A 26,272-nucleotide genomic window follows, 5' to 3' on the forward strand; every position below is an offset into this window, starting at 1 on the left:
CGACCGTGATGAATTGTCTTATAACACAAATAAATTCATAACTCCATGAATACTTATCGAAATCGGATGATCTTTAGATCAATTCTACACCTCTCGATGAGAGGGATCCAAGAAAAATATCGTTGCCCTAAATAAGATGACCCACATGGAGTTTGGCCCTAGTTGCCAATTTTAACAAAATTTTATTTCAACAGTACATTCCAACTAAGTATATGAATTCTAGTAACATTTCCTTCTAGCAAAATGTAACAAATGCTAATGACATGCTTGACCCCAATTAGGTTTGCTTAGATTGTACAATGATGTCTACTTTAAATTGGAATTTGTACTTATTTGTGGCATGTGAAGATGCTATACACTCATAATTGGCTTGGTTTGGGTTATTTTGTAACACGTAAGTACTTGTCACTCTTATTTTAAGATGATTTTGAAATAAGGTTAATCAGGTTTTTGGGCAGATGCAAGGGGAGGGGAATGAAAAATCCTACCAAATGTGCACTATAATCATTTTGAAAATGCATCACATATTTCATCATACCAGCAGCAAATGATGCACACCATGATTGTCTTATTTGGAAGCCAAATATTTGTCATATAAGATCCCCCTTTCTACATGTGCAAGGATAGCTAACATGTTTGTTTTATCTCCAACTTTACTGAAATGGTATTCTTGGCTAACAACTTGTTAAAATTGATAACTATGGCCAAATTCCACCTTAGGACAGCTCATATGATGTAGATGATTATTGCATTGGGATTCCTCTTTTCGAGAGGTCCAATTTTGAAGATGCTATACACTCATAATTGGCTTGGTTTGGGTTATTTTGTAACACGTAAGTACTTGTCACTCTTATTTTAAGATGATTTTGAAATAAGGTTAATCAGGTTTTTGGGCAGATGCAAGGGGAGGGGAATGAAAAATCCTACCAAACGTGCACTATAATCATTTTGAAAATGCATCACATATTTCATCATACCAGCAGCAAATGATGCACACCATGATTGTCTTATTTGGAAGCCAAATATTTGTCATATAAGATCCCCCTTTCTACATGTGCAAGGATAGCTAACATGTTTGTTTTATCTCCAACTTTACTGAAATGGTATTCTTGGCTAACAACTTGTTAAAATTGATAACTATGGCCAAATTCCACCTTAGGACAGCTCATATGATGTAGATGATTATTGCATTGGGATTCCTCTCTTCGAGAGGTCCAATTTTGATATAAATATCATCTCATTCTGACTTGGAATTTTGAATTTATTCTCTCTCATACACAAATTGTCAATGTTGCCCTCAGTCAAACGTAGGCTTAAGAAGCCCAATGGATGTGTCTCCTCACCCTCAACAAATTGTATAAATAGGAGTGACCTCTCTCTTCATTTGGACATCACTCATCACATCATTTCATTTCTCTCTCTTTGCTGGATTGGTTCGTATAGCTGGGCAACCTCTCTCTCTTCTTTGCACGTGTGGTAGGAGGCCGAAAATTTTAGGACAAAGACAGGTTGAAATTTCAGAGCAACACTCTAGCGTTGACCAACGTTGATTTGACCATCTTTGACTTCAATTTTCAGGCTGAGTTGGTGGGCACAAAAATTGAGGTGTTTTGGGCATGTTGACTTTAGCGTTGACATCAAATTTGACTGTAGAAATTACAACAATGTTTCTTTCTCTTTTGATTGGGTTTGATCGAACTATTTTGGGTTGACTTTGACTCTCTTTGAAGGCCGAATTGGACTGCTATTGATCGAGCTGCTTGGAGGACGTTTTGGTGCTGTTTTGACAAGCGTTGACTTTTTGGTTAGGGCCGCAGTTGACTATTATTGACTGTTGATTTTGTCAGGGCTGTTTTGTCTATGTATTGGGCAAGTGAATTTGATTCATGTACTCTCTCTGTGTGCTGAACTATTTAATAATATTAAGAAGATTTGATCAAAGGGTTTTCCCCACATTGGGGTTTTTCCCTAGCATCCACCAAATCTTGTGTCCTCTTGTCTTGTTTTGTCTTCTGCACATGTTTTCATGTTCTATCTGCATTTATTGTTAATGTGTTTAAGTTAATGTGATTGCTACTGGAAATTGGAAATTGTCATTGGGCTAATAAGGAACATTGAAGTAAATTGTGCTAAAGCATAGAACATACCATTGTTAACTAAAATTAACATGGTTTCAGAGCTCAGGTGAAGACAAAGCCTAAGCAAGAGTGAGGAAAAACAATCACTAAGGGAAGTTGCTGGACAAGAGCTTGGAACTAGTCCAAATGTTGACTACATCTTACTTCAAATTCGAGGACAAGCTTAAGGACAAATCCAACTATCATGCATGGAAATTGTCTCTAGATTTCATATTGGAAGAAAATGATGCCATGAACTATGTCCAAGGAAGAGTAGTGGAGCTTTCTTCAAATGCATCCGTAGTTGCATAAACAAAGTACAAGGAAGGTGAGGTTAAAACTAAGAAAATTGGCTATTCTATTCACAAGCCTTTGGTTGCCTATGTTTCTGATTTGGAAACATCTAAGGAGATGTATGACAAGCTAGTTGGGATGTTCAAAGTAAATAATGCAAATCAAGTTCTCTCTCTCAAGAACAAGCTGAAAGACATCAAGATGGATAGAGGAGAATCCATTCAATCCTACTTCATGGGGGTTACTGAGATCAAGAATGATCTCATATCTATAATATTTCGGGTCCGTTACCTTATCGCATGTCGCATGTCGCATTGCGTAAGGCTAAACCCCGAATTGAACATGAATCAACGAATATACGAGAAATACAAAGAAATCCGCTGTTTGAACGCCAAGTCGGATCTCCAACGGAATTAAATCGCGTCCATAAACCTTTCTGGTCTACGCCTTTATCGCATATCACAATTGCTTGGTTTAACGACCTAATGCTCTCTTTTGGCTTTGCTTTCCCCCGATCTCCGATTGCTCGGATCGGCGCTATCACATATCGGTGTATCGGCGGTCGCTGCTTCCATGGTCTGCAGCCTTTAAGCTCCCCCGATCAGTGATCATTGCTCGCATCTTCGCCGTCCATTCTTTTTCCGATCCGAAGGCTAAAAAGCTTTCATCGCAATTGGCCCATTGGCAAGTCGGCATATCGACGGTCGGCTTATCGCTGGTTCCATGGTACTTAACTTTTCCTGATCGGCGATCGCTGATCAGATCTTGATCGTTGATCTACACACCCGATCTAACCGCTGACGTTTGATCGCACCATTGCAATCGCACTATTTCAAAGGCCGGCTCCGATAACTCATCGTTTGGCTTTCTCTGATGCGATATTTCCTCTTTGACTAATCCGAATAGGCCACGTGACAGCTGTGGATTGGCCTGTGGGCCTATACCAAAAATCAACATTTTTCAATATAGTTTGAAGGTTAATGAAATTGCCTCCTTTTCTAAGGACATTGGACAATTTTCATTTTACAATAACTCCTTCATCTGGAGTCCATTCTGGTCCATTTAAATTGCAGTAGATTCAGATTGAAAAGATCTTCGCAATGAGACTATTTCCAAGAGCATCCTTTGACTTCTATTTTTGATCATTAAAAGTCATCAAGGATCATTTTCTGATCAGTACTTGAGTCTTGAAAGAAGTAATTAATGAATTAGATGAATCGAGATTGTCAACTTGGAATTATCCCAACCATCGATCTTTAAGAGATTAGGGTTATGAGGATGTAGTGATGAATGGTTAATTGATTTGGTCAATAACTCAAGATTATAATGGCAAGGCTAGGTGAAGGAGAAAGACATAAGAAAGAACTCAGTGAGAGATTGAGGCACAAAAGATTTAGTGGAGCTTGTACGCTTGGGTGAGAGGGTGACTGTATTGGTTAAGTAAAGTAGTAGTGTGCATGAGTTTGTACAATGCAGGCTGTACGATTGTCAAGGGCACACATTAGTTAGTGGAGGCAGTTGTATGAGTTGTAAAAGCAACTAACAATAGGTCAAGTGGGTGACTTAGAATTTTTGGAGCTAGATCCCTTGGGTTTGACTAATACATTCCCATCTTGGAAAGCAACACATAACCCCTTCTTCTCTATAGTAGAGATTAAGAGCAAACTCCACCTGAGCTTTGTCACCCACAACACGTCCTTTGCTTCCATCTTGCCTCTTGACTCGAGTGGAAATATCACTATTCCAACCCCTTTTATTGCATGTTTGGCATCATCACAAAACTCCACATGCTTCTTGCCAGTTTTGGAAGAATTCCAGGAACAAAATTGAGAACACTTCCTCTAGCAGAAGACTCCAGCTTCTTGCCAGTTTTGGAAGAGTTCTAGGAATTGCATTAAGCATTCCAGAGTTGTTGGTCATCCTTAAACCATCACAAGTTGAGACTTCCCTTTTTATGTTGAAGTTCTATTCAATGCAGAAAAGTAATACCCACTCACAGTACATAGCAATATCCTTTATAAATATGCAGCAAATGAATCAAGGAATCAATGCATATATATGTAGACAGAAACTAAAATGAGTTTTAAATACAGTGCCACAACTGGGGCAGCAGCAACTGCAAACTTTCTTGGATCCTTCAAATACTAGAAAGAGCTGTCACAGTAGAAATATCAACAATAAATTTCTCTATTAAATCATCCTCTGTGAGATCAAGAACATCATGATCAAATACCGAACCATTGTTGTATACAGACTGCACAATCAATCCATAGAAAATGGCCAAATGCCAAGCAAAACTGCCTCGGAAGAACCAACCTTGTCTCCTTTCTTAATAAGCTCCACGGGTGTTTTAATTTCAATAGTACCTTTGTTAATAGTTCACTGGTAATGTAGCTTCAGCAAAGATGTCTCCAACTTATCAGTTCCTTTCAGGGACAACAACCATACATAATAGCCTTTAATTGGCCATGTCCAGCAGTGTTATTAACTCTAAAACTCGTACCAGTCATATGCAAATTGCACCAACAGCTTCCATGTTCAATCAATGAGCAAGATGGGCTGATATTCCACTCGATTTGGTCTCTAGTCTTGGTCCAGACATGTCCTTGCACAAATTGCAGCTACAGAACTTCTCAGTTTCAGCGTAATTCTGGCAATTGCAAAAGAGGTCTGGATAGGAACAAACACATAGAAGCCTTGGACTTTATGGGGTTGATTATCATTTATTTTTTCAGCATAACACAACTTCCTCCTTTTTTTTTTGCAAACACAAGATTGGTATTAAGACATAGTCTTACCAATAACAAACTCAACAACGCAACGCCCTCTCAGATATTAACCCCTGTCTTAAAAAATGTTTAACTTGATGAAAAAAGGTTTAACACACATGCAACATATACACCTGAGCAACACGACCAACGAGTCCAACTCTGATATTATATACTGCAACACCAACTCTGATATTACAAACTGCAATGCCAAGACGCGTGAGGGAGCAACGCTAAGCTCCTACAATGCTCCCTTAACTTCGCTTGGCTTCTCAATAGCCGAACTTTCTTGCTCTCAAGTGTTTGTACGAAGGAGGCCAAACAGAGATTTCCGCTGTTGAAGTTGCCCGGATGGTACAATATGAGTCCACGCAAATACAGTGCAGTTTTGGGAGATTGTGAACAGTGATTTATTCGATGGGCAAGGCCAACCCCCCTTCCTTGTCGTTCTGGCTATTGGTTACCAGTGGCGCGGAGGGAAGTTGGGTGTGGTAGATTGGACGCAATTTGCTGCCTGCGAATTGGAAAGTCGGCTCTGTTTATGACTTCGGACTTCAGATTACAGAAAGAGCACTCGAATTCAACTGTGCTTCTATTTATGGCATCTGTCCCTACAACATTACACCTAGAGGCTGGTTGATCTTGTCAAGGGTAGCGTGGAGAATGCAAAGTAACGAGAGTGAGTTTGAGGTCTCGGATGATGAGTGTCCAGCAGGTGAGGTCGCTGGAGACGAGCTTTGAAACCAAGAGCAAACTCGAAACAGAGCAGTAATAAGATGGTGCCAAAAATGTTATCACTTATTTCTTTAACCCGTGTAGTCCAGAACTCTCGGTGTCAGGGAGGCTTGCTACACATTTAGTCGGCTCCGTATCAAATTAACTAAATGAGATCTTGTTCCTCTTGAACAAGTGCCATTTATATTAAGATTTAAATTAGAATACCGACGCTGCATCCAAGCAATTGACTTATTTTAAAGCTTATATATTAAATTAAAAGAGTCCAGCTGCATCCAAGCAGTTATGTCTTCTGTTTAAGCTTATACATTCTGACACAAGCGTGAATGGGTCAACCATATCAAAAACTTTGAAACTTATTCCATTGGATCAAGCCAATGACTACTGCGACCAAACAAACTGCTAACATTAATTTCCAACTGAAACTGAAAAATTTTACAACGCTGGACACAAAACTATACAACAGAGGTATATATCATTAGTGTGATACCATATAGCGCTCTGATACCAACAGCGTTCCAATACCGAGCGTGTAGTGGTCCTTCATGCAGTACTCCCTCACACTTCTGGCATCCGAATTAGAAGTAAAAGGCTTGCGCTCTCAGAAAAAGCACATGCTCGAACAATGTGCTTGTGCACAAAACAGTGCAACTCATCTCCTGTCAACACATCCCATATTTTGGCACTAAAATCAGTTGATCCTGATGAGCAAGACAGGATTAGGATTCTTTTGTCTGCCTCCAACGATTACCACTGACAATTCCTCCAACGCCTCTAGCAACGTCCAGAAGGTATTATGCAAGGAAAATATTATAGCAGAGCAACGCAGCATAAAAAAGGTCGGTCAGAGAAGAGGGTGTAGAAAATTATTATGGCAGAGAGCCCAGGGTGCAGAAAATTATGCACAGAAGACACGCAGAGAGGCAGCGTTTGCAGCAGGTCTCTTGACAGAGGGCGCAGGCTTGATAGAGGGCGCAAACAATATCAAAAACGTATATGACACTGCCTGGGGCAGGCTATAATAAGGTGCAGCAGCAGGTGAATGATTAATAGCAAGATTTAGTGGGGCAGAGAGCCCAATTTAGGTCCGTTCTAACAGTTGCAGATTTCAGAGAGTCTAGATAACGCTGAGGTTTAGAAACAAACTCACAGAAAATGACCACAAAAATTAGTGGCTTAAATTGGAGCAGGACCAGCAATCGCCCGCTCTGATACCATGTTAAACACACATGGGCAGCAAGAATAATCTGAAGGATAAAACATGAGAATGTAGTTTTTATTAACAACTGATAAACATTTATAGTACATATTGTGACCGTTGGGTTCCACATCCCAAGGTCTCTTGGACTCCTTTATCTATTCGGCTTCCACACTAACCCATTGAGGATTAGGTGTCCAACAAGATCTTTATTAAACGTAGCTGCTCACAATGTCTTTGACCCATCAAATACATTGCATATCAGCTTTCAAACACATCAACTACTCATAGTAAGTTTGCTCTTCAACCTCATTGTATATTAGTCCTTGAAGCACACTATTCACAATTTCATTTGTGAATGCTCACAATGTGTTTGACCCATCAAATACACTCTATATCAGCCTTCAAATACATTTGCTACTCATTGTAAGTTTGTCCTTCAATCTCACTGTATATTAACCCTTGAAGCACACTGTTCATAATTCCATTTGTGAACAAACTTCACAATCTACACTTAGCAACTGTTTAACACAAAATACAACCCTCATTGGCCTCTTCCTTAGGTTGAGATACCTTTGCTCATCCTCCTCTATGTTTTGAGGCCTCTCAGCTCGTTTTCCTTAATCGGTGGCCAAGTATTCATAGGTTGCATCTTAACACAAGCCCTTGTCTAGCAGTTTGAGACCTTTTGACTTGCATAGGGCTTCGATACCCCTTGGTCCAAGCAAAACATGGGGATGTGAGCCCAAAGATAGATTATTTTATTAGTCCATCAGTAAATGAATCATGGGGTTCTTCTACCATGGATCATGGCCCTCTAGATCAGTAGTATATTATTAGTATACATATTATACAATTCAGGGCTTGAGATCTACTTCTTCAGATCAATAATTTACCCACAAAAACACAGAGACAATGCATGACTTCCTTGTTGAAGGTGGTCCTTTAGTCTTTAGCCCTTTAGGTCCTCTTGTCTATTGTTCCTCTAGTTGTCACTTGCGTCCATCACACAATGACTTGAATTCTTTTAGATCTTTGTTAAACCCAGCTGCTCACAATGTGTTTGACCCATCAAATACACTGCATATTAGCCTTAAAATACATCAACTACTTACAGTAAGTTTGTTCTTCATCCTCACTGTATATTAGCCCTTGAAGCACATTGTTCACAATTCCATTTGTGAATGCTCACAATGTGTTTGACCCATCAAATACACTGCATATTAGCCTTCAAATACATTAGTAACTCACAATAAGTTTGTTTCTCAATCTCACTGTATATTAGCCCTTGAAACACATTGTTCACAATTCTATTTGTGAACAGACATCACGATCTACGCTTAGCAATTGCTCAACACAAAATACACAACCCTCGTTGGCCTCTTCCTTAGGCTGAGATAACTCTGCTCATCCTTCTCAATGTTTTGAGGCTTTTCGGCTTGTTTCCACAATTTGCAGCCAAGTATACATACATAGACTTTGTCTTAACACAAGCCTTTGTTCAGCACTCTGAGGCCTCTCGACTTGGCACCCCTTGGTCCAAGCAAAACATAGGGATTTGAGCCCAAAGCTCGATGAGTCCATCAATAATGAATCACAGGGTTCCTGTACCAGGGATCATGCCTCTCTAGATCATTAGTATAGCTAGTATACATAGTAATCAAATTATGGCTTGAGAGCTGCTTCTTTAGATTAATAATTTGCCCACAAAACAGAGATAATGCATGACTTACTTGCTAAAGATGGTGCTTTAGTCTTTAGCCCTTTATGTCTCCTTGTCTATTGTTCTTGTGGCAATCCCTTGCCTCCATCACAAAGTGACTTGACTTCTTTCAAATCTTTGTTAGACCCAATTGTTCACAATGTGCTTGACCCATCAAATACACTGCATATTATCCTTCAAATACATCAGCTACTCACAGTAAGTTTGTTCTTCAACCTCATTGTTGATCAGACTTATACAGGAACACAACAAAATACAGATATAAACATAAACATAGAGATGTAGTAGAAATAAACTTCATTTCATTAATATCAAAGAATTGAAATATGCTTGCATATAGAATGGAAATAAACTAGCTCGGGTGGTGGTAGCTTATCTCGGAGAAGAGATGTGGCAGCTACATTCCTTTGAACTATGTTACAATGAGGCTCAAGGGCCTTTTTATTATTGAACAACAAGGGGAAACCATAAACGACCAATACCCCAACCCTAGTTGATGGAACGACAAGAGTTTGTGGGCCTCGCTGGGGTTAGTTGGGCAGCCAACTTCCTGGGGTCGTAACTTGGTCATATGATCTCCGTTTGGCGTGTATGATACCTCGTTTGAAAGATCTCTTTGAGTACTACAGGATGGTAGGCCCCTGCCTACTACTATGGGCTTGTTGTGGACCTGAAAAAGATGTTGTTTAGGGGGTCAAAACTATTCCGGAAATCCAAGACCCGAAAAATTGCTAAAAATAGTAAATGCTGTGATACCAAAGGTAACTGATGAAAGCGACTGGAGGTCTAGTTGGAATAGGCGGGTGGCCACCAATATCAACCTGGATCAGTCCTCCCCCCTTAGGAAGCAATGGTCCCCATTGCGTGCAAAGCATCCATGAGGTGAGAAAATTTCTGTTGAACCTAGTCCTTGTTGAACCATTTGCCCCGGTGAAGGAGTTGCTTTGATAACTTGATATAGTTGGATCCTTGTTGACAAGTGTTCTTGATCCGTGTGTCCATGATTTTGTAAGCTGTGGCTTGTTTGATGCAGCTTGGGTTGAGCTCTGTTGGTGTCAGCTGTTCAACAACGTCAGATGTGTCCAACATTAGGGGAAAGTATGGTCACAACCGGTCCACATTGAATACTTGGTGCACGCCAAGGAACGTTGGAATGAGCTCGAAAGCATTGTCCCTTACAACCTTGGTGATTGTGTAGGCAGTGCAGGAACTGATGTACCTCCCAACATCTTATTGAAGGTTCAACCAATAAAAATACTTTTGCAACATTGCCACTATTTTCTCTACTCCGAAATGTCCATCGACTTGACTGTAGTGCATCTCCCAAATCATCGTGGCACGCTCACTTGAAGGAACACAAAGGTGTCCTAGGTGGCATAACAATGCGCCCTGGAGGTGAAAATTTGGAACTTGCTTGCCTTTCAGGAGCATCTAGTATGTGTTGTTGATTTCTGGATCGTTCTTGTAAAGATGCGACCACCCCGAAGTCTCGTGTCCACCATAGTCTATCATATTGGTCAGCGCCATAACCGGTGGTAGTCTAAGACAACTTGCAACATTATTGGTGCTACCCTTCTTGTACTTTATGTGCAAATATGTGGACCATATCTGATGGTGATCGTTCTACAACTTTCCTTGTGTCTGTATGAACTACAAGGGTCAGTGGTTTGTGTGGATGACTGTTTCCTTCTCTAGAATGTAATGCTTCCATTGTCGGTAGATTTGCACAATGGAGTACATCTCTTTGTCATAAGTGGGATACTTTCAGACTGTATCTGAAAGCGTCTCACCATGATATGCCATCGGATGTCCCTGCTGAGTAAGAACTACACCAATAACATAATCAAAGGTGCCTGTCTCAATTTCAAATGGTTGTTGCAGGTTTGGTAATGTGAGCACCACTGGTGCAGAGCAAAGGCGATGCTGCAATTTGACAAATACCTTCTGTAGGGATTCATACCAAAAGAACTTTGTTTTTGCTCCGCCCTTGGTGACTTGACTCCAAACACGAACCTATGATAGTAATTTGCAAGACATAAAAAGTTGTGGAGCTCTGTTAGAGTCGTTAGCGCTGGCCAATCCCGAATAACTTGTATCTTGGCTTGGTTGACATGCTCACCTCGCTCATCAATGATGTGCCCTAGATATTGATCCCGGGTCATACCAAAAGTGCATTTCTCCAAATTGGCACACAATTTGTGCTGTTGCAGGGTTTGGAGGACCTGTTGGATATGGTGTATGTGCTCTTCCCAACTCCAGCTGAAGATCAAGATGTCGTCCAGGTACACCACCACAAACGAGTTGGTGAAGGGCTGCAAGATGTCGTCCATCAGACACATGAAGGTTGCAGGGGCATTTGTCAACCCAAAAGGCATGACCATCATTCGAAAAGGCCCTCCTTGGATTTGAAGGCGGTCTTCCACACATCACATGGTTCACATCAAATGGTTCAATTGGTACCTGCTAATAACCGAACTTAAATTCAATCTCGTTGAAGTATTTGGCACCCTTGAGCTTGTCCAAAAGGTCATCAATCTATGGGATTGTATACCTATTCTGGATAGTGATCTTCTTTAGCGCCCGATAGTCAATACAAGGCCTCCAGGTTCCACCCTTCTTCTGTACCAACATGATTTCTCAACACGATCAAGCTCCCACAGGTTGATGAACTTGGAAATTATTAAAAATAGGAATGTCGACATTTAAGCATTAAGAAAACAACTCAAATTACCAACAATAGAGCACCCTCAAGCTCAGGAAGTGGGGCAATTAGAGAAAAAAAGAAAATATGTTACGCATGATTGCTAAGCAGAATTTTCAGATTCAAAAGATGGAAGTAGATATGGAAAAACTCTTCAAAGAGAAAAAACAACGAATTAGTGCAAGAATTTCTACAACAGAGATAGAGTCATCCAACCAAGAAACCACTGAACAATTGTCAAAAGCTATGGGAGATTTGTCATTAAGCAAAGTTGAAATCGAGAAACTAAAAGCATCACTGCAAAGAATGGAAGACAATAAACTTAAGGCATAAGCTACATACATCTCAAAAGTACAAAAGAATTTCAAGCTTACTAAACAACTTGAAAAGTATACAGATGAATCAACTAGTGCACAAACATTATCAGAAGCCAAGGAGAAAATCTGGATTGATATCAATTCAACCATTTCAGACTTGCGGACATCTATTGAGATTATTTTTGAAAGGAAGAGTTGGTGCACAAAGCAAAAGTAGCCATAACAGAGATCAAAGAAGAATTGGACCACAAACTTGGAGAAGCAACAAGGATCATTAAAGTGTTAAATTCAAAAACTAAATATGAGTTTGAAGACATGAGAATTGAAGACAGAACATATGCAATCCTAGAAGTCAGAAAGGTGTTAACAAAAATGAATTTGACGTTACAGCTAGAATATAAATGCCAAAACTTAGAAGCTCAAATCAAAAAGTTCCATAGAAAGTTTTCTATCCTTCAGCAAGGGGACTACCATCCTTAAGAGATTCTCGTGGCCAGTTGATGCCATTTAAAAAGTACCAATACAAGTTACATGACAGAACAAAAGATAAATCAAAGTTTGCTAAAGTAAAAGGAATTATTGGTGGCATAACTTTTCTTGAAGGTTTAGAAAATGATTTGTTTTTTTACATGAGGTTTATCATCTTTTTACCACTTAGCAAACTTTTGAAAAATACACCGAGGTGGATGAATCTTACAAGACTGTACTCAAGTTTTCATGTCCAAATGATGAGAAATGGGATAAGTTCCTCGAACTTCTTGAGTAAACTTAAAGCAGGTTTCCAGGTGGCATGGCAAAAAAGATAGGGACAAAATCAACAGAATTAGTAGAATCAAATTTCAAGGCAACAATTACAAACAACATCCTCGAATAGTGTGTTGTTTCCACAATCAATTTCATAATTCCTACCTTGAGTTGTATTAGTTGGGAATATCCAAATGATTTTGGATAAATTTTTTATTTTTTGTAAAAGACTGTATTAAATTAGAATTTTTGAATTACAATCTATATATGCGTTGTAATTTGAAGTAAGAAGGGTTAATCCTTTGAGAGAGCCAAGAAACATCATTTTACTTTTCTAGAAATAATGAAGATAATCAATGGTGGAACGAACAAAGTCCGTTCTTCAAGTTAAATACTCTATAAGCAGAGCGAGGGTCTGCTTATATACCCTAGGCAGGTACCTCTTCATGGAAGGTCATGTCCCATTTAGACATGCCTCTTAAGTGCTAATTACTAATAACTAATCACTATTACAATTATCATCATTATTTATATTTATATTGTTTATATATATTTTAAAAAACTTTGTCTTCAAAGCTTGCTGATGAAAAGGTTTGATCTCTTTTTTTTTTTTTTCAAATGTCTTCTCGTCTCGGAATTGTCATCTTCGTTGATAGAAGTTGATATGATCCTCTTACTGATAAACAAAAATGTCGCATTGAGAAGGGATCAGACCATCCTAAATTAATCTTCTGTGGAATCTTGTGGTGATTGGAAATTTGTGAAGAATTGTTATCACATGAGTGGATTGTACTGACATTACTATTCTTTGGAACATCAGTTTGTTGTCTATGTCTAAATAGGTGTTGTTTATGTTCTAAATATGTAGCTTGATTGAGTTGTCTACTCTCGTGATTCGGATGTCGATAAGGAATTCTAGTGATTTGATTTTCCCTTATCTTGTTTGTGTTGTTTTCTTGATTTATTTGAAGTACTTGATTTCCTTTAGCTATGGAAGTTGAATGGTTAATTTCTAGATCTTCACTTGAATCTTTTGTTGTTGGAACTGCAACTTTTGAGTACATCTTTACTTCAACTAGTTTGTCCTCTTCTTGAGTTGTGATATTGATTGGATTGGTATTTGTTGTTTTTTCGTCAACTTGAATTTCTACATTTGATGCTTCCTTCTCGATAAGTTGTTGTACCTTGTTTTCTAATGACTTCTTGTTTTTCTTAAGCTTCTTAATTTGCGTCAGTTATTTTTCACTATGGTCTTTAAGCCGAGAAACTTCTTCATTTTTGTCAGTGGTGATTTTGTCAATTTCTCTTTGCATATTTTGTAGTACTTTTTTACCTTGAAAAATTATTTTTGAAATATCTTGTATGTCTTCTGGTGTTACTGAATTTGGCTTTAGTGTAACATCCTGGAGTGTTATTTTCTTCTTCCTGTAGGAAAATGTTGAAAGTTTCCTTTTCGTATTTAAGATAAAGGATCTCAAAGTTTCCATACAGGGTGAACCCACCTTGATTGTTCCATAGTGTTTGAATTGAGAATTGCGATATAAATATATAATCCCCAATAGACCTTTTAATTCTAAATAGCACCGAAGCATAATTACTTGAAGTTTCCGGAAATCTTCCTTCTTTCAATTCCTTATTAGATGTCATTTTGCTTGTCAAGATGAACTTCATCAATAAAACTTTGATTATAAACTTTATATATTCTTTGTATGAGATACACTTGCTTGGAAATATAACAAGTTTTTTTTTTTTTTTTTAATATTACCACCTTTACTTACCTTTTATAATAACCCTTTTTATACTTCAAAATTTATGTTATTGAAATATTCTTTAAACCTTTTGATCTTTTTATCAATATTTGTGTTCATATGAGTTTTTCCTGTGTAATCATTTCTGTTTTTCATCATATGTTCAAGGTAACATCGGAGTTAGGGTAAGGCTAAGTTGAAGATTGACTTCCTTGAAAGCCCACTGCAAAGTTATAATCATTACTGAGAATAGCTAATTGCACAGATTGTTTAAATTAGTACCTTTGCATCATTAAATTGTTGCATTCTGTCATCTCTTGAGTATACATGTGTTGGCTGTAGAAATTTTTCTACATGTTTCTACTATATCCGATAAATTAAGTATTCAGGTTGAATGTTTAATTATCAAATATCTTCTCCTTTCATCTGTCACAATCAATTAAAGAATTATATGCTGTTAGTATTGAAGATCAGCACTTTGAAAAATCTCTGAAGCTTTTGGAGTGTACAAGTGTGAATGGTTTGAATCATTGGTCATCCATTTAAAGTAAATCCCTCACTTAGGTGCTTTGGCACAGTTCCCGAGTCTAGAACTGTCTTCAAAGATACAACAGTAGGGATCAGATAGCATAGTTAAACCAAGGGAGACTTCACTAGCAGATCTTAGGGATCAAATGGACTAGGTAAACTAAGTTAGGAGCTAATTACCACTAATCTAGGAGATCAAACAATCAACATTTATGGTGGATTTTGGAAGTAATGTCCAGATTTGAGTTCAAAGGGTCTTATGGCTCTTCTAGAGGTTTAGGCTAACCAATAAAGGCTTATAGAAGGTCCCTAAACACCCACAATGAAAATTTCACAGTTTGCTGAAGTAAAGTAGCATGTAAAATCAAAAGCTGCAGCAATAGCCTAATCTATAACAGCAGCAGAGCTAGTCCCTGAAACTATGATAATAAAGTGAAAAATGAAGGTTAAAAATAAAAGTAAACAAGATAATTAACTACGACCATTCTTTTGTGTTTGAAAGATGTATAACAACAATTTAAAGCCTAAACGTCAGACCTAATTTATGGTTGGAAAATACATTTAAAATGTCACTTTTGCTTTTCTGATATATTCCAAAGAATATCTAATGCTAGGATAATAACATCTAAGTCAATAAATGCTAAAAATGTATAATTTTCTGTAATTAAATCTTCACCGTAAATTTTTTTATTTTTTATTTTTTAAAATGTATAAATGATTGACAGAAGAGATAAGCCTAGTCCTAATCAATCCATCTAAGGCCAATGAAGTTTAGGAATAACAATTTGGAAGAACTGAGATGGATGTAGGGTCAAAGAACTAAGCGAGACTAACTTGTGCCCCTTAGAGCTCTAACCATATTGTCCTGTTTTTGAAAACAAATAAGGGAGAGGGGTTAACTCGGGTCACCTTAAAGAACTTGATGAAAACCTTGTTTAAGGAAAATAAAGAGATAGAAATACCTGCAAAGCTCCAATATCCATCAACAATAAACAACATAGAAGAAGGTAATTCACTTTGAATAGCATCTATCATCAAAGTTTGCCAACAATCATCCATGAAAAGAGAATCATTCACATCACAGAGTCTCCTAGAAGTCACAGCGAATAAGAGAAAAAGACGAGTATCCAAGAGAAGTAATCTCTCTCCAATGAGCACTGAACCAAAAGGCAAGCACTCCCCTATTTATGCTAGGGAAACCAAGCACTTTACCTCAATTAAGCTTAAAATCCCTTAAAACATAATAAATGTTGATTCAAGGTGGATAGGTCTAAAGCTGACCCCCAAAATAGCCATGAAATGAAAATACAATGGTAAAACATTAAAAACACACTCCAAATCTTCACATGCGAGTGAAGAAGGTAGTATTATCTCCACTATCTGGAGCAAATCCTGCAGATGACATCTCTTCTTAAAAGGAGCCTCCTCATCGAAAAAGGTCGTATCTCATCATCAAGAGGTGCACCATCATCATCAAGTCCAACATCACGCATAGAGTGTGATGTCATCAAGAGCTCCATGCTTATCATCAAGTCAAGCTCATGTGTGCAACATCTCAGCTCTTGGGTAGAACATCCATGGTCCAATGTATGGTGGAGTATGTCAAGATGTGTGCCAAGTTATTATAATGTCCAACACTCATCATGAAAGCTCTAATGTCCATCAAAAGATGTGTAGTGTCATCAAATATGACTCAATGAATCAAGTGAGATCAATCCATCACGAGTACAATAGTCAAAGTAACATTAGGTATCTTCTTCAAATTTCACACTAGCTTATGGCCTTATGAAAGTTTCCATATTTAGGTATGAGAGGTTTATAACCAACCTTACTAGGTGCTTCCAAATGACAATGATAGGTGAATGTTATAAGTGATATGGTTAAGCGTAGACTTCATAAGTGGTGTGATAGTCTTATACATGGGTTATGCATGACCTTTGTCCATGAGCACCTTTGTAGAGGGAGTGCTTGTAGTACTTGAGTCACTCTTTCCCTGACATTGCTTTTTCGACCCCTTAATTAGCCTTTTACTTTATTTTGATTAGCTTGTTTTGTAAGCTTCATTGTTTTTTCTTTGAATATCCCTTTGAGTATGGGAATATCATTGCTCATAGGGTTGTGATGTTCTTTTTAGTCACTTTACTTTGATAGACCATTATATGGATGGGACGGGGGTGATGGCTCTCACAGTAGGTGGTAGAGCTCAAGTAAAGTTGGCTTTTGAGTAGAATTAATCCCTCGCCTATATTTTGCATTTTAACATTTGGGACATGCTTTTTCTTTTTCTTTTTTGTCGCTGCATCAACCTCTAGGCATTTCCAAGCCCCCTTCTCATAGGATAAGATAAGCAAGGAACTAACATTGTGTTAATTTTTGGTATGTTCTATGCTTAAGAGGAATTTACTTCAATTTGTTTCTTAGCCCAATATCAATATTCAGTTTAGCAATCACATCAGCATGATAGTAAAATGCAGTTAAAACATAAACATAAACAGTAGAAGACAAGCCAAGACAAGAGGACACAAAATGTGGCACCAGCCAGGGACAAATGCCAATTAGGGGAAACCCTTGATCAATTCTTCTTATTTTCTTCAATAGTTCAGTAGAGAGAGAGTACAGATTTACAAATCTGATAATTGATGACAACAACAGTAAAGCCCTAACCATACAAGTCAACACTGGTCAAACAGGGTAGAATTCTTCCTATAAGCAGCTCGGTCAAACCCAATCAACTTCGGCCTCCAATGACAAACCCAAACAATCCAAAACAGCCTTGAAAAGTTCATTTAAAGTTTGGTCAACTAAAGTCAATTTGCAGCGAACAACTAGGGCAGTCAATGTTGGTCAAACTAGAGGTTAGATCACCTTGGTTTCTGTGCTCAAATATGCGGCCTACCAAGGAGAAGATGCCACACCCAAAGCACAGTCAAAGGGAGGTCAACGCTGGTCAACGCAACCCAAAACAACAACCTCTAAACTTCGGTCAACCTGGTCAACGCAACTAAACAAAAAACGTCCTCCTTCACACGTGTGAGAGAACGCTGCCCAGATCAAATACTCAATCAAGTGAGGAGAGAGAGAGATGATGAGATGAGATGATGAAATAATGCCTTGAGGTCTCCTCCTTTTATATGCAAGGTTGAGGATGGACTGGGGGTAAAAATACCTGTTTTGATTGCTGGCCGACCTTGACAATTTGTCAATAATACAAATAAATTCATATCTTCATTTTTACATATCAGAATCAGATGATCCTTAGATCAATCCTATACCTCTCGGAGAGAGGAATCTAAGAAAAATATCAGCTGTCATAAATAAGGTGACCCATATGGAGTTTGGCCCTAGTTGCCAATTATAACACTCCCTCTCAACTAGGGAGAACTCCATCTTCTAATCTATCTACCAGTCGGTACTATCTCTGCCATCAATGCACTGTGCTGCTGAACTATGAAGAAGAAGTGATCGAGAATGTATCATACCATTTTCTACTGACCCGAAGTCAGTCCTAGATAAAAGAGAGTGTTTCATACCACTCTTACTGACCCGAAGTCAGTTCCAATCAAAAGAGAGTGTCTCATACCACTCTTACTGACCCGAATTCAATTCCAATTGATCCCAGATCAATATAGGTCATCCTAGCATAGGGAGTACAGTGGTTCACGATGCGTCCATCGGTAGTACTATGGTCCCTATCTTCATTTCCCTACTCATTGGCCAGATGAGAGGTACTTACCATGAGTCCTGGGCTGCATGGGTAGGATGTCTCAACAGGAGAAGGATGAACCACTTATCTTGCCTACATGTCGCCATGGGGTATCACAGGGGAGGGCTGAACCACTCACCCTGTACACAACAAACCACTAGGGAATGCTGAACCACTCACCCTATAGTTGCTCATCACACCAAGGAGTACCCCAGTCCCTCCGGAGCTCCTAGAGCTCTATGTCCATATCATACATGACCTTCATAAGAGTGTCTCTCCACGACTCCTAGTCGTTCTCGGAAAGTCAAGAATTTGACCTTTCTTAGGGGCTTTGTCAGAATGTCGGCGACCCGCTCATCAGTGCCAATGTGATGGAGCCTTATTGCTCCTTGTTGTACCATATCCCGGATAAAGTGGTCCCTGATATCTATGTGCTTTGAGCGATCATGAAATACAAGGTTCTCTGATAATCCTATCCCACTCTGGTTGTCGCAGAGGAACACAGTGGTATCCAGCACATGTCCAAATAGCTCATTGAAGAGCTTCTTCAACTAGATAGCTTCACAGGAGGCCATACTCAGCTATATATTCGGCCTCAACGGTGCTCAAGGCAACCGAATTTTGCTTCCTGATCATCCAGGATATCGAAGCAGAACCCAAAGAGAAACAACACCCAAAAGTGCTCTTGCGATCCACCACACTGCGGACGCAATCAACATTCGAATAACCATGCAACCTCACATCTCCGACAGTGTATGTCCGACACTAATCCAATGTAAATGATGAGGCTCAACAATATATTGGCTCAACGTATTAACTGCAAAACATATATCCGGACGGGAGTTCACCAAGAACATCAATGCTCCTATGAGTTGACGATACTCAGAAGTATTTCCAATTCAGGTCCGACATCACTACCACATAAATTCTTGAAGTTAAGTTCCATCGAGGTAGTCACAGGCTTGTAGTCCACCATCCCAAATCTTTCCAATATCTTCACAACATATTTTCCTTGAGATAGGAAAATTTCTTCTGGCTTTTGCCAGACCTCCAACCTTAGGAATTAGTGCATCAGTCCTAGGTCCGTTATATCGAATTCGGGAGCCAACTCCCTCTTACATTTGTGAATGAGAGGGTCTCCACTTGTCAGAAAGAGGTCGTCCACATAAAGTACCAGTATGAGAGGTTTATCATCTTCAACCTTAAAGTAAAGGTTTGGATCGACTTCACTTCTAGTGAATCTCAACTTCATCAGATAGCTATCAATCCTCTCATACCAAGCCTGAGGTGCTTGCTTCAAGCCACAAAGAGCCTTCAACCTGCATACATGAGATTCTTGGTCATGAACCTCAAACCTCTCGGGTTGTTCCACATTGACTTCCTCTTTGATCGAACCATGCAAGAAAGCGGTTTTGACATCCATCTGATGTAGGTTCCATCCTTGCGAGGCAGCAAGGGCTATGATTGAGCGGATGGAGGTGTACCGGGCAACAGGTGCAAATATCTCATCGTAATCTACACCTCCCTTTTGAGAGAAGCCTCGAGCAACAAAGCGAGCCTTGAACTTCTCTGCACTTCCATCAGCTCCATGCTTGATTTTGTAGAGCCACTTAGAGGTGACAACCGATTTGTCCTGGGTCTAGCGACCACATCCTAGACATCATTCTTCATAATAGACTCGTACTCTTCATTCATAGCATTCTTCCATACTTGTTGCTTCACAACTTCTTCAAATGATGAGGGTTCATTTTGAATGATAATGCTCATGGTGGTCAAGTATCCTTGATACTTGTTCGGCTTCTTGCTCTCATGGAAAGTTCCCCTCGGTGCAAAATGTCTCTCGGCATCTTCGAGAGCCTCCCTAAGCCATGAGGGTCTCTTGGAGGAGGAGGGCTCTTGGGGAGGAGGATCAATGGGATCCAAAGGTTCATCAACATTCGACATCGTCTCGTCCTCTTTTTCACCCTGTCTTCTGGTGTCAACTTCTTTGTCCCTCCTTGGGATAGGAAGGTTGTTGATCTTGTTGAGAGCCATATCTTCGTCAAAGATGACATCATGATTTCCCTTTGACCAGCGACATAAATTCTATAGCCCTTAGAATTTTCGCTATAGCCCATAAAGATTCCTTTCTTCCCAGATGCACACAATTTGCTTCTTTTCTCTTTCGGCACATGAAAATATATGGTTCTTCCAAAAATTCTAAAATGGGAAACATCGGGTTTCCTACCAGTGAACATTTCTTTAGGAGTCTTTGAGTCCAATGCTTGATGAGGGCATCAGTTTTGAACATACATGATGGTATTCACAGCTTCGGACCATAGAAACTTCAGAAGCCTTTGATCATGAAGCATGGCACGAACAACTTTCACAATAGTACAATTCTTCCTTTCAGCCACACCATTTTGCTTGAGAGTGTATGGTGTTGTGGTCTCCCTCTTAATGCCAACTTCTTTGCAATAATCATGGAATTCATTTGATTCGTACTCAGTGCCATTATAAATCCTCAATATCTTGATTCCCTTTTTGGATTGATTTTTTTTTATCATGGCTTTGAATTGACGGAACCAGGTGAACACTTCATCCTTCTTTTTCAAGAAGTAGATCCAAGTCTTGCGAGAATAGTCATCCGTTAAGGTGAGATAATATAAGTATTCTTCCAAAGAGTTTACGGGCATCATACCAGATATGTTGGAGTGGATCAATCAGATATGTCGGAGTGGATCAATTGCAATATATCGGTGGCCTTGCTATTACTAGAGGGGAATGGTCCTCTTGTAAGTTTTCCTTCAGCACATCCCGGACATATACCTTCTTGTTCAAAGGGCATACCTGTCACCATCTGTCTCACATCAGAAAGAGCCTTATAATGAAGATGGGCAAATTTCCGATGCCATAGTTCAGATTGTAGAGATGCGTCGCAAGACATGGCTCCCAATGGACTTCCTCCAACTTGATACAAAGTGTCAACCTGGAACCCAAGAGTAAAAACATTTTTAAAATTCCTTTTCCAAACACGTACCTTTCCATCGATGAGTGCCACCTTGTATCCTTTGTCTTCCATTGCCGAAATGGACACTGGGTTCTTCTTGAGTTCAGGTACATTAGAACTTCTTGTAAATGAATCGTGTTACCCTGATTCTAAAGGGTAACATTCCCTACTCCCTTCATAGAATAGGTGACATCGCCTCCAAGAATAATCTCCAAGTTTGTCTTCTTCTTTATCAGATTAGAGAGAGCTTCCTTGTATCCAGTGAAGTGCCTTGAGGCACCACTATCAATTAGCCAATTCCCCAAAGTGTCCGAAGGAGAGGTAGTGGAGAGGGCCGATATAAGATAGTATTCCTTTTGCTTATTGTTAACAACATTTGATTCTTCATACTTGGAGTTCCTTGCTTTCTTGGATGGTTGACCATTTCCTTGATTTTTAGCATTCCTTTTTCCTTTGCCATTGAACTTGCCATTCCTTTGATTGTTGTTGAAGTTGCCCCTAGAATGATTGTGGTCATCATCATGTGATGTGTCCCTGCTATTTGGACACTCCCTTGCATAGTGGCCAAACTTATTGCAAACAAAGCACTTGCCCTTCCTTCCACCCTTTAATCCAGGTTTCCATTGAAATGACCTTTAGACCATGCATTATTTCTCCTTTTGGAATGAGCGGAGAAATATTAGAAGGCATTCTTGCTCCACCATTCTTGTTTCTTTTTGAATGCATCTCGACATTAATTCTTCAAACCATGGAATTCGATCATTATTGAGAATAGTGGTTTTAAATATATACCACTCGAGTGGGAGTCCTCCAAGGGTAGTGATAGTAAGTTCCTTGTCAGGAATGACCTCTCTAATCGACAAAAGATCATTCTTGATCTCAGTGGTCCTTAAGAAGTAGGATTGAATATCCTCGTTCTTGCCCTTCTTAATATTCTTTAATTTATTTTGGAGAATTAAAATTTGGTTTGTAGTAGCCGGTGCATTTGAAGGAGGCTCAGGGATTTTACCCCTCACATAATCCAACACTTCTTGTTTTTCCAATGTTAGATCAAGAGACATCTTCCATCCATGATAGTCAGACTTTTCACGAAGCTTGTCTTCAGCCGGGAAATGGGATGAGGAACCCATTGAGCCTTTTGTCCTTGTCCAACTATCTTTGGTGATTGCTCTTTCACTCTTGCTTGGGCTTTGTCTTCACCTCAACTCTGATACCATGTTAATTTTTGGTATGTTCTATGCTTAAGAGCAATTTATTTCAATTTGTTTATTAGCCCAATATCAATGTTCAGTTCAGCAATCACATCAGCATGATAGTAAAATGCAGAGAGAACATAAACATAAACAGTAGAAGACAAGCCAAGACAAGAGGACACAAGATGTGGCACCAGCCAGGGACAAACCCCAATGTGGGGAAACCCTTGATCAATTCTTCCTATATTCTTCAATAGCTCAGCAGAGAGAGATAGTACATTTTTACAAATCTGATAATTTATGACAACAGCAGTAAGCCCTAACCATACAAGTCAATGCTGGTCAAACAGGGCAGAGTTCTTCCTTTAAGCAGATCGGTCAAACCTAGTCAACTTCAGCCTCCAACAGCAAATCCAAACAGTCCAAAACAGTCCCGAAAAGTTCAGTCAACATCTGGTCAACTGAAGTCAAACTGCAGCGAGCAACTAGGGCAGTCAATGCTGGCCAAACCAGAGGTCAGATCACCTCGGTTTCTGTGCCCAAATATGTGGCCTGCCAAGGAGAAGATGCCACACCCAAAGTGTAGTCAAAGGGAGGTCAATGCTGGTCAATGCAGCCCAAAACAGCAGCCTCTGAACTTCAGTCAACCTGGTCAACGCAGCTAAACAGAAAACATCCTCCTTCCTTCGCATGTGTGAGAGAAGGCTGCCCAGATCAGCGTACCCAATCAAGTGAGGAGAGAGAGAGATGATGAGATGAGATGATGAAATAATGCCTTGAGGTCTCTTCCTTTTATATGCAACATTGAGGATGAACTGGGGGTAAAAATCCCTGTTTTGATCACTGGCTGACCTTGACAATTTGTCAATAATACAAATAAATTCATATCTTCATTTTTACATGTCGGAATCGGATGATCTTTATATCAATCCTACACCTCTTGGAGAGAGGAACCCGAAAAAAATATCAGCGGTCATAAATAAGGTGACCCATATGGAGTTTGGCCCTAGTTGCCAATTTTAACTCACTGGCAATTGACAACAACCAAATCAAAAGGTAGGACAGCGGGAAGAGGGACAAATGGGAAGTGTTAAGTATGGAAGGATATGTTCACACTATCGAAATCTAGGGCTAAAAAAATAGCCCCAGAGTGCTTACACTTGACAGGTATGAATTGATAACCACCAAGGTGAAATAAGGCAACAGGCATAACATCCAAGCATCATGATTCATTGTTTGACTTCTACCTATGATCCATAGTCAAATGCTTAATACATTAAATGTAAACACTTTGTATGAATCAATTATTCAAGTACCTCCTGTGTGTTGAATCACCACCATCAGATGAGCATGCTGATCAGGTGAGTGAGCTGAGCATGATATATAAGAGGGGGCATTTAAGGGGCTGCTGTATGTGGAGAATGCTGTCATCATCTCTACAATGATCTCTGCTGTGGAGAAATGAAGAATATGTGTAGCTACTAACTGGAAATTTGCATCATAGGGGAAAAAATTCTCCTAGGGTTACCCATGCATATGGATGGGTAATAGTGCCCATTTCTGACACTTTTTGGTAAACAATTGTTCAGTGGCGGTTCCTTCTTTTCCATGCATGCCTGACAATTGTTTCTCTCTTATCTCTGGTTACCACATTCTCTGTTTCTGCTGTTCAGTGGATCTCATGTTTGCTGGTTTTCTGATGTTTGTGAGTTCATCACTTCACATTCTCTGTTTCATCTACTCTTCCTGCATATGATCGTTAGCCACAAAACAATATTCTTGTAATCAAATTTATCTTTTGCCAATCGTTCTTACTCAAGGTCTTGTTCCTGTCAACATATTTCGAGATGTGAGATATATCTTTCAAATAGGCTGCTTCTTGTGCTGTTATCTGATGATTGATTGGTTCCTTGTTTGATCTTCATGATTGTAGTCTGTATTTTATTTGCATCATATGGCCTAGATTTATATTTGCAGATGTTCATGTTTGTCTACCTGATCTCCAAATGTTTCAGGTTCTTATGTGTATCATAGCATTGTTCTACCTGTTTTGCTTCGAGGGTTATGGCCGGCACTTCATTTTTGATTGATTCTGTTCCACCAGGCTCACAGGTCGGGCTCTTTGACTGCTGTCGATACTTTTTGGCAATTGAAAGTGGCCGAAGTTTGCTCACTCTAGCAGAGAAAAAGCAGTGTATTGGTGAACTTCTTGCAGATTTTTGAAGGACTTCCTCTTTAGGGCCCTTAAAAAGTTTTGATGATTTTGGTAAAAGGATTCCAGTCAGTCATTCAGGTTTGGATCCCTATCGTGAGCAGAATATACCATTTCATTAAAAAGATTTCAGGAATTGTTCATGAATTTTACTAGATATTTTTAGCAGTAAAATATGCTGATTGCAGTGCCTATGCATTTTCTATGATTTAGCATATTTCTGCAGGAAAGTTGAAATTAAGTGACTGCAGCTTCACCAAACATTAGCTAGTTGTTTAAATGACTGAAAAAGGGTCAAAGCTATCAAGGACACCTTACAGATTCCCTTAGAAACATGTTTCTGTAGGGTCTTCGCTGCCAAAATTATAAATCTGATTGCAGCCTATTTTGAGTTTTCTGATGGGTAATGATCATCTACATTACATCTGAGGTTGCCTTTTCTGTTGTGTAGACCTTTCATACGCCTGGATTAAGGTAACTACTTGTATGGCCCTTGAAATCCATCTTGGTATTATTGGTCTTGAAAAGCAAGGTATTAAAATATGGAGGATTACGTATGCAAGCTTCAACAGATTGAGAAAGCTTGATACAAATAGTATTCAGTATAAATCAATGATAAGAGGGGTAATAAGTCTAGCTGCTCTCTTTCAGTTTTGAGATTAAAAGTGGACAGGCCCCTATGTCTGTAATGCATGTGATTGAAGTTTTAATGGGTTTAAAAAATCACATTAACTGGTTGATGAGACAATTGAGTGATCCAATTGCGAGGAACGTCTATTGCATTCAATTTGGCTTATGAGTCTTTGTAAATCTAAATACAGGTGACAAGTTACTGTGTTGCCATAATTTTTCATTTAAAGTCTAATACCACTATCCAATTCTAGTTTTACCCATTTCAAACAAAAGGCCGCCTCCATTTCTCCATGTTATTTAGCCGTTTTGAAGTGATTGAGGGAAGCTTCTGCTGAAGATCCATTGGTATTGTACAGTTTGTAAATATGACAAACATCAGATAGGCAGGAGTGTATGAACCCAGCTTCTCTGTAGTTGGATCTTAACTATGAAAAGTGTTCAAAATTCCCAGCAACATTCATTAGTGAAATATGTAGGTAATATTTTGCTGGTAGTATTTGGTGATGTGTACCCTATGATTGCTACCTAATGGGGACAGGGTATTGACTCACAAGTGTTTTTTTGTTCTCCCCTACTCAAAGGAGTTGCCTTAGCAGTATCTCGGGGATGGGAAACATCTATGGAGCTTTTTAACCTAAAACATTCAAAGAAATTCTTTTTATTCCCATT

At 39.2% G+C, this 26,272-nt stretch overlaps 1 protein-coding gene across 4 annotated transcripts in view; it reads left to right on the plus strand.

Annotated features, from left to right (window-relative positions):
• The window catches only part of LOC149267640 (uncharacterized), a 38,955-nt gene extending 13,096 nt beyond the window's left edge, over positions 1-25,859 (plus strand). The window contains exons 2-3 of one of the 4 annotated variants that reach the window (XM_089433778.1): positions 24,774-25,051; positions 25,184-25,859. The gene's annotated coding sequence lies outside the window, so the exon portion shown is untranslated. Of the gene's footprint in view, positions 1-24,773 lie in introns of all 4 variants that reach the window. The other 3 variants (XM_089433780.1, XM_089433774.1, XM_089433776.1) reach the window with 3 other exon arrangements.
• The last annotated feature ends 413 nt before the right edge of the window (positions 25,860-26,272 follow it).

Source organism: Pinus tabuliformis, chromosome 6 (assembly GCF_031772625.1).
Source record: "Pinus tabuliformis cultivar Carrire ecotype Pingquan chromosome 6, CPIR1, whole genome shotgun sequence".
NCBI lineage: Eukaryota > Viridiplantae > Streptophyta > Pinopsida > Pinales > Pinaceae > Pinus > Pinus tabuliformis.